The 7930-nt window shown below is 40.8% G+C and overlaps 1 pseudogene; it reads left to right on the forward strand.

Annotated features, from left to right (window-relative positions):
• Positions 1 to 718, forward strand: part of LOC102877337 — a 1900-nt pseudogene extending 1182 nt beyond the window's left edge.
• Positions 719 to 7930: the final 7212 nt, after the last annotated feature.

The following is a 7930-nucleotide window of genomic DNA, read 5'->3' on the forward strand; positions in this document are numbered from 1 at the left end:
TGAGACATTTCTCTTAGGAAGTTGTGCTTCTGATAGGAATATAGTATTATATGATATGAGGCAAGCTACTCCTCTGAAAAAGGTTATCTTAGATATGAGAACTAATACAATCTGTTGGAACCCTATGGAAGCATTTGTTTTTACTGCAGCAAATGAAGATTACAACTTATATACTTTTGATATGCGTGCCCTTGACTCTCCTGTAATGGTCCACATGGATCATGTGTCAGCGGTGCTTGATGTGGATTACTCGCCCACTGGGAAGGAATTTGTGTCTGCGAGTTTTGATAAATCTATTAGAATCTTTCCTGTGGACAAAAGCTGAAGCAGGGAAGTATATCACACAAAGCGAATGCAACATGTTATCTGTGTAAAATGGACGTCTGACACCAAGTATATTATGTGTGGATCTGATGAGATGAACATTCGTTTGTGGAAAGCTAATGCTTCAGAAAAACTGGGCGTGCTTACAGCACGAGAAAAAGCAGCCACAGACTATAATCAGAAACTGAAGGAGAAATTTCAGCATCATCCTCAGATAAAACGCATAGCTCGTCACCGGCATCTACCAAAATCCATCTATAGTCAGATTCAGGAGCAGCGCATCATGAAGGAAGCACGGCGACGAAAGGAAGTGAATCGTTGTAGACATAGCAAGCCTGGATCAGTGCCATTTGTGTCAGAGAAGAAGAAACACATTGTGGCCGTTGTGAAATAAAATTTGGTACTTCTATAAAAAAAAAAAAATGTCTAATCTACCAGACGCACTACTGGAGAAGGAGGGACAATCTCCTCCTGTACCAGTCAGACCTGATTTGATGGTACACAAACAACAACAACAAAATAATTAATTTTTTTTTAAAAAAAGAAAATGCCAATAGGTGTTAAAACAAGTCCCTGGCTTGGTATATCTAATTTCATTATATCTTCTTCTTTTTGGTGGCTTGTCTACCCAAAACAACTCAACAGACATTGAGAAATAGCAGCTGACCATTTCCAGAAACTAATTTTCTCTAGGACAGAAAATCTTGTTGTTGTTATTAGGTGTCAACAAGTCAACCACAATTCATAGGGGCCCTGTGAGCAAGAGATCTGAATCCTGCCCTGTCCTGTGCCATCCTCAGTTTCTGCCAAGCTCAAAAACTTCCTCATAAGAAGAACCAAAGGAAAGCTGTCCCAGTCTAACTGACATTTCCATTTGATATATTGTAAAAACATGTTTAAGAATACAATTTTGAGATACTGATCTAGGTTCTCTACTTCTCGGCACCCCCCTCCACTCTGTTTCCCCATGAGTACTGCCACCCTTACACACATACACACCACAACACACATGTCTCCCTGTGATCACGTCTATTACGTGAGCCACATGCATGGCCTGAGGTATGACTCTGAGTCAGTTTCATGTAAAATCAGAAGCAAGTTCTTGGCTTTCGCTCCGAACAGGCTCTTGAAACTGGGAGCAGGGGTCATGGTTGTGAAAGCCAAGGATTATAATTCACAAGATCTGGATATTTTGAAACTCAAGAGACTAATCCCTACAGGAAGGTAGGTCAAAGCTAAATTTTATGCCTTTTTAAAAATAGACTGGAAAAAAAATAATTTGACAAGCTACCTAAACCCCAATCCTACAGAAAAGATAAATGATGCATGAATTTGAAGGAGCAGAGATGTGAGGAAGGAGATCAGATCAGAAACTTCTGAGCTCTTGAGAAGGCACGCAGATCCCTGTATCCTTCAGCTGAGTGAGAAAGGCCATGGTGTGGGGAGATGTTGGACACTCAGGCCAGACATCTGGGAGGCTTTGACATGTATGAGAGGAAAGATAAGGTTCCAAGAGACAGTTTTTAGAAAAGCAAACTGCTCCGAGACACCTAACAGCCACTGAGTAGAAAGAACACAGGAGAGACATAGGTCTCCCTCACCCTGTACTGCTCAGGTAAACATCTACAGTTTTAAGAACTCCTTCCAACTGGCAAGCATTATGCTAAGTGAACTAACTCAGTTCTATAAGGAAAAATACTGTGTAAGACTGTAGACCGTGTATGAGGATCCAAGGGGGCAAAGATGGAAGCAGAGAGCTGATGGGGAGTAGGTGGAGTTAATCAGAGAGTTGCACAATTTGATGGGGGGAGAGCAGGGTGGGTAGAGGAAATGAAAAAGATCTGGTGTGAAAAACAATGCATATGAACTTTGTAAGTAAACCAGTACAAAATAAAAATTTTATTTAAAAAAAAAAACCAAACAAAACTCCCTCTGATGGCTTAGCTTAAATAAGGAGCTGTGCTACCAACTCAAATGCAGCAGTTCAAATCTACCTGCTGCTCCAAAGAAGACGGACAGACAATCTCCTCCCATGTGATTTACTGCCTCTGAAAACCCGCTGTAGGGTCAGCTATGAGTCTGTTCTGACTCAAGACATACAACTAGAAGCAGGAGTGGCAACCACTTCCTAAACAACATGCCTCCGGAAACTCTATGAACTTTGATAAATGTCGATAGTTATAGAAAAGCTTCAGGCCTTTTGTTCATAGGGTCACTATGAGTCATGCTTGACTCAAAGGCATTCAACAACAACAAGATTATTCATACAAGAGGCAGAATGTGAGCTATTTATATCACACAATTCTGTTTGTTGTTGTTGTTGTGACATACCATTGAGTTGGGGCAGATTCATGGTAACTCCACACACAAGGAAATTAATAACTGTCAGGTCCTGCATTATGGTCAGTTGTGAATCAGATCACTTTGATTCATTCCATTTTAATTGACTGACTTTTAGAAGTAGATTACCAGGCCTGTCTTCCTAGTCTATCTGTCGCAGCCTAGAAGCTCTGCTGAAATATAATCCATTTCATAGCAACATGGCAGCCTCCAGAGGCAGATGAAGGGTAGCTTTAGGGTAGGCCTGGAGAAGTCTGGTGGACAGAGAGGAAAAGGCAAGAAAACATACAGGTCATCATTGAGTCTATAAAACTCAACAGCAACTCACTATTGACAAGAGATACCTCAGCAAGCACAATGGAAATAGATCAACAATGAAACCAAATAGTTTCTGTCTCAGGTGATGCCCGGCCACGCATATCCCAGTACAAGCAAGACAAACTTCCTGCTCTGTAGAAGCCTGTTTGCCACATGTGAACAAGCACTCCTGAAATATAGTGTCGGTGATTTACGAGGAGCAGGAGACAGAGCCCTGCTTGACGATGTTAAAGACTCGCCATGAAACAAGTCACTATGTGAACTTTACTTAGCATAATTGAGGTTTTGCCCTCAGATGAAAAGGGAGATTAAAGTAGAAATACGCCTCACTTTTTGGAGAAAGCATTTTTACTGATATGAACTGAGACATGAAAATACATGTGTCCTGTGCTTTGAAGGTTATGCTGGTGTGGGGGTGGTGCTGTGCGGTGTCGAGTCAGACCCAGCTCACAGCTGATCCTCTGATGGGCTCTCAGAGGCAGTAAATCACACAGAAGGAGAGAGAGCGACCGTTCTCCTCCTGCACAGCAGCTTTTGAATTTGAACTGCATGCCTTTGGGATTGCAATGCAGTTTCTTACCACCAGGCCCCTAGAAAAGTTATTATTGTTACCGAGTAGTAGATGACTCATAGCGACCCAATGAATGAAAGACCTGAACACTGGTATAACTTTCATCCTTTTTCCTCCAGGTTCATAGGGTTTCTGGAGGCAAGCTGTTTCAGGAGATCCCACTCCTGCTTCCAAGCTTGTTTTAATCGGGGAGCTCCAGAACAACAACATAGAGAGAGTTCTGTTGGCTACATGGATAGAAAATTATGCTACCAAGCCAAAGGTGGGTGATTTTAATCAGCAGTCTGCAGGCCTGGTTTAACTGTTTTTGGTCAAACACTCTTCTAAGTGATATAGGCCTGGTCTGTCCATTTGCTATCCAGAGGTAACTCGTGGTTGCTATGGTGCTAAACACTGTGATGTTGATGTATCAAATGTGATAATGGTTACCAGAAACGTAGAGTTGGCAAATGCAACAGAATAACCCACCAATGACAATGGGCAAGACTTTCCTATACTTCACTTTCTGATATTATTAGCTTATTATTGTGGCTATCAATTGCTATCTCAAAGACCACTTTGATGCAGCGAATCACTTAATAAACTCCCTGTAGTCATGATCTTGTGACTCCTACAACTTTGAGTGGGATTATGCGAATAGTACATTTGTGGTACACTAAAGGGATTGGACATCCTGCTGATAAATGTATATAAGAAGGTTTACATGATTCTGTGGAGGTGAGACCATGTATGTGAAACCTTGATGAGGGGAATGGGAAATTCCACCATGTTGTTGTTGTTGTAACGTGCCATCAAGGCTCTTGTGACTCACAGCAACCCTATGTGCAACGGCCCTAAACCCTGCTCTCTCCTGTGCCAACCTCACTGTCTCTGACACGCCTATCCCTATTACCCTAGTCACTAATTTCACTAGGGAGTTACGTTGCCTTAGTGGTAAGGAATTGCTCTGTGAACACAAAGGTACATGGTTTGGATCCACCAACTTCTCCCTGGGAGAAAGATGGGAAATCTCTCCCCCCTCCCATGTGATTTACTACCTCTGAAAACCTGCTGGAGTGTCAGCTGTGGGTTGGTTCCTACTTGATAGTACTCAACAACACCAACTGATTACCGTGATGATTTTGATTCCTTTTTCTCCTCCTAAAAAGTTAGAGCAAATCAGACAAATCATCATTTCTAAAATCACATCTAATAACAGTGAGCATTTACCTCATAGGTCTCTAGAGCTAGATGGGTTTAGATTCCAGTGCTTTCATTTGGAAGCAGTGTGGCCAGGGCTAAAATTGTTAACTGATTATTATACTCTACAGTTTTCTCATTTGTTAATTGGAAACAGTGATATTTGTTCCAGAAAATTGTTTACACATCTGAAAATCAGTTAAAATTTATCACTTAGAATAGTGTGTGGTTCCAAGAAGGTACAATTTATGTATTTCATAAATGTTTCAATAAAAATATCCATTCCTTACATATTTACGTTTTAATATCAGCTTCACTTTGAATTTACCTGAATTGCTCTGTTCCTTTAGTCCATCACCTTACGAGATTGATCCTTGTAAAGATCGGTTGCAATCTACATCATGTCTCTGACATAAACTGAAGGAATTCTATTCCAGTGGAAGCACCAATCACTTGGTTCGTGGCTCAGTCTGTAGTCATTTATGCCATCCACCCAAGGACTCTTCTAATTGAAATTAATTCATCAATTCTAGTTCCCCTACACAGCAAGTGCATCTTCCTCTGATCCTAATCGCCAGACCCAGGTTAGAGCTAATCATTTCAAAGGAATGAGATTCATAACTTTTCCTCTTGGGCTTCATTTGAGAAGCCATGGTTGATTTAATCATGCCCCCATCCTCTGAGTTTGACCAGCTTCCACCCAAGAGACATATCAGCATCAATTCTCAAATGTCCTAGGCAGACCTCATGAAAGACACTGCAATCACTGAGGGAATTTTAAGGGTAAAGAGGTTCCTTTTCAGGAACCAAGGACAAAGAAAAAGAATTCCTTGTTTAAATTCAACTCTTAAGTTTCTTGTCCAATACAATGTATTGTTTAATGGAATAATGAATACAGCCCAGCCAAAAAAAGACTGAACAACCTATTCTTTGAGTGAAAATAGGTAAGAAAATGAGTTTCTAAGATCTATTCTTTGTCATTTTTCTATTTAGTCTGTAAGTATGAGACACACTTAAATTAGAAAGAACCTTTGACACCCAGACTGCAGCAATAGGCTTGAGAGCATGAGAGATGGTGGTGAGGCTGGCCCAGGATAGGACAGGATTCAGATCTGTTGGTCACAGGGTTGCTATGAATCATGCTCGACTCAATGGTACCTAACAACAACTTTTGAAAGAGTGTTTCTGAGTAACTTATTTTAATTTCTGTCTAAAACTAGAAGAGACTGACATGGGAGCAATGAGGTTGCTGTCAACAACATTATAACAAATAGAACGGATTCCAGTAAGGGGTCCCTAAATAAAATCTCATTTTTTTTCCTAGAGGCAAGTGTCCCTAACTCTATTGCTTTAATTTGAAACGTGGTTTCCCAGCTTATATTTCTATAAAAGAATTGACCTAAAAAAAAAAAAATCTCAATTTAGGGTGTTATGAGAAACTGACCTCAAGGAAAAAAATCTCATGAGAATTAGAATATACTGACTCATATTTTTAGAAGCCCGATCAAGACCAGAATGCAGAAGAATGAATAATCGAAAGCTACCCAAAGCCAGTGATGGTTTTATCTTGTTGATGAAGCGGATAGTGTCAACTGTTAAAAATTTCATTACTGCTGGGGGAAAAGTCTATTTTTTTTTTTTCTCTAAAGAAGGATGTTTGAGTCTCTCACTTTTTTTCTCCACTTGACAAAATAATAGGAGTAAGATTAAAATTTTAAAAGAGAAGTCAGTTTGGTAGGAGTGGTCTCCTAACGCTGACCTTGCTCTGGGGGTTAGGATCCCAGGAAGAGGCCCTGCATGTGCTGGTGAATTGGAATAGAAGTGACTTTATTTGAGTTGGAATTGGACTGGCAATGGAGCTGCTGTCAGAGATGTGGAATAGATTACAACTGATCTTCACAAGGTAATTGTGTAAACCTTATAACATGTTGTTGTTGTTTGGTGCCGTCAAGTTGTAGACCACTCATAGCGACCCTATGAAGGAACAGCCTGAGCACTGTTCGTACATAGAGTTTCCGGAGGCAAGCCATTTCGGAAGTGGATGCTGCTTCTGCTTCCAGGCTACCCTATAACATAGTGGACTAATTATTAAGTGTTTTCCCAAGGATTAGAGCAATGGAAGTTGTATGGACACTAGAAACTAGCCATCAGTTCTAAAACCTATGATGAACACACATATATTCATAGGGTCTCTATGAGTGGCCTACGACTCGACCACACTTAACAACACAAAGAGAGACCAGCTGGCCTAGTGGACCGAAAGTGATGCTACTAAGCCAAAGGTGGGTGACTCTAATCTGCGGCCCTAAGGCCTGTCTTTAATTGTTTTTGGGGAAACAGTCTTCTAGGTCTTATAGAGATAACTGTGGTCGCTGTGAAGCTGAACATCATGACACTGACGTGTCAAATGCAACAATGGTTACCCATGATGGAGAGTGTTTGGTGGCCCTCCCCAGTTAAAACAGGCTTGGAAGCAGGAGTGGCATCCACTTCCGTAAATAGCTTGCCTCTGGAAACCCTATGAACCTGGAGCAAGGATGAAAGTCACACAAATGTCGAGGACTTTTGTTCATAGGGTCGCTATGAGTCACCTACGACTCAACAGGCACTTAACAACAACAACATGATAAAAGCACATACCATTTCTACTATTTGTGGGAACACTGGTGCATCTAATTGGTTTTCTTTGCCTTAATAACATCAGTTAAGATAGATATGCTATTTATGGTCCATTAAGGCCACGTTGTTGTTGTTGTTGTTGTTGTTGTATACAGCCAAGCCCACAGCATTTGATTGCAATCGTATATGTCAGAGTAGAGCCACTCATCAGGTTTCCCAGGCTGTAGCCTTTACAAAAGCATACTGCTAAGTCTTTTATCCCAGAATGCTGTTAAGTGGCTTTCAACCACTGACCTTTATGTTAGCAGCCAACTGTTTAATCATTGTCCCACAATTTGGGACAAACTGTGCTTTTGCACAGTTACCAATGTTGTTGAGTGATTGGAACTTCACATCAATTACTCTTATTCTTTCTAACAACATTGAGAGGAGATGAACATTCACAATCTATAGATGCAGAAACAGAGATTCAGAAAGAAAGGATAGCCCATCAACAAACGAATGGCTAGAGAAGCTGTGGTATATTCGCACAATGGAATACTATGCTGCATTAAAAAACAAGGAACTCATGCAATATTA

Source organism: Elephantulus edwardii, unplaced genomic scaffold (genome assembly GCF_000299155.1).
Source record: "Elephantulus edwardii isolate Elephantulus edwardi_28Jun2011 unplaced genomic scaffold, EleEdw1.0 scaffold00022, whole genome shotgun sequence".
Lineage (NCBI taxonomy): Eukaryota > Metazoa > Chordata > Mammalia > Macroscelidea > Macroscelididae > Elephantulus > Elephantulus edwardii.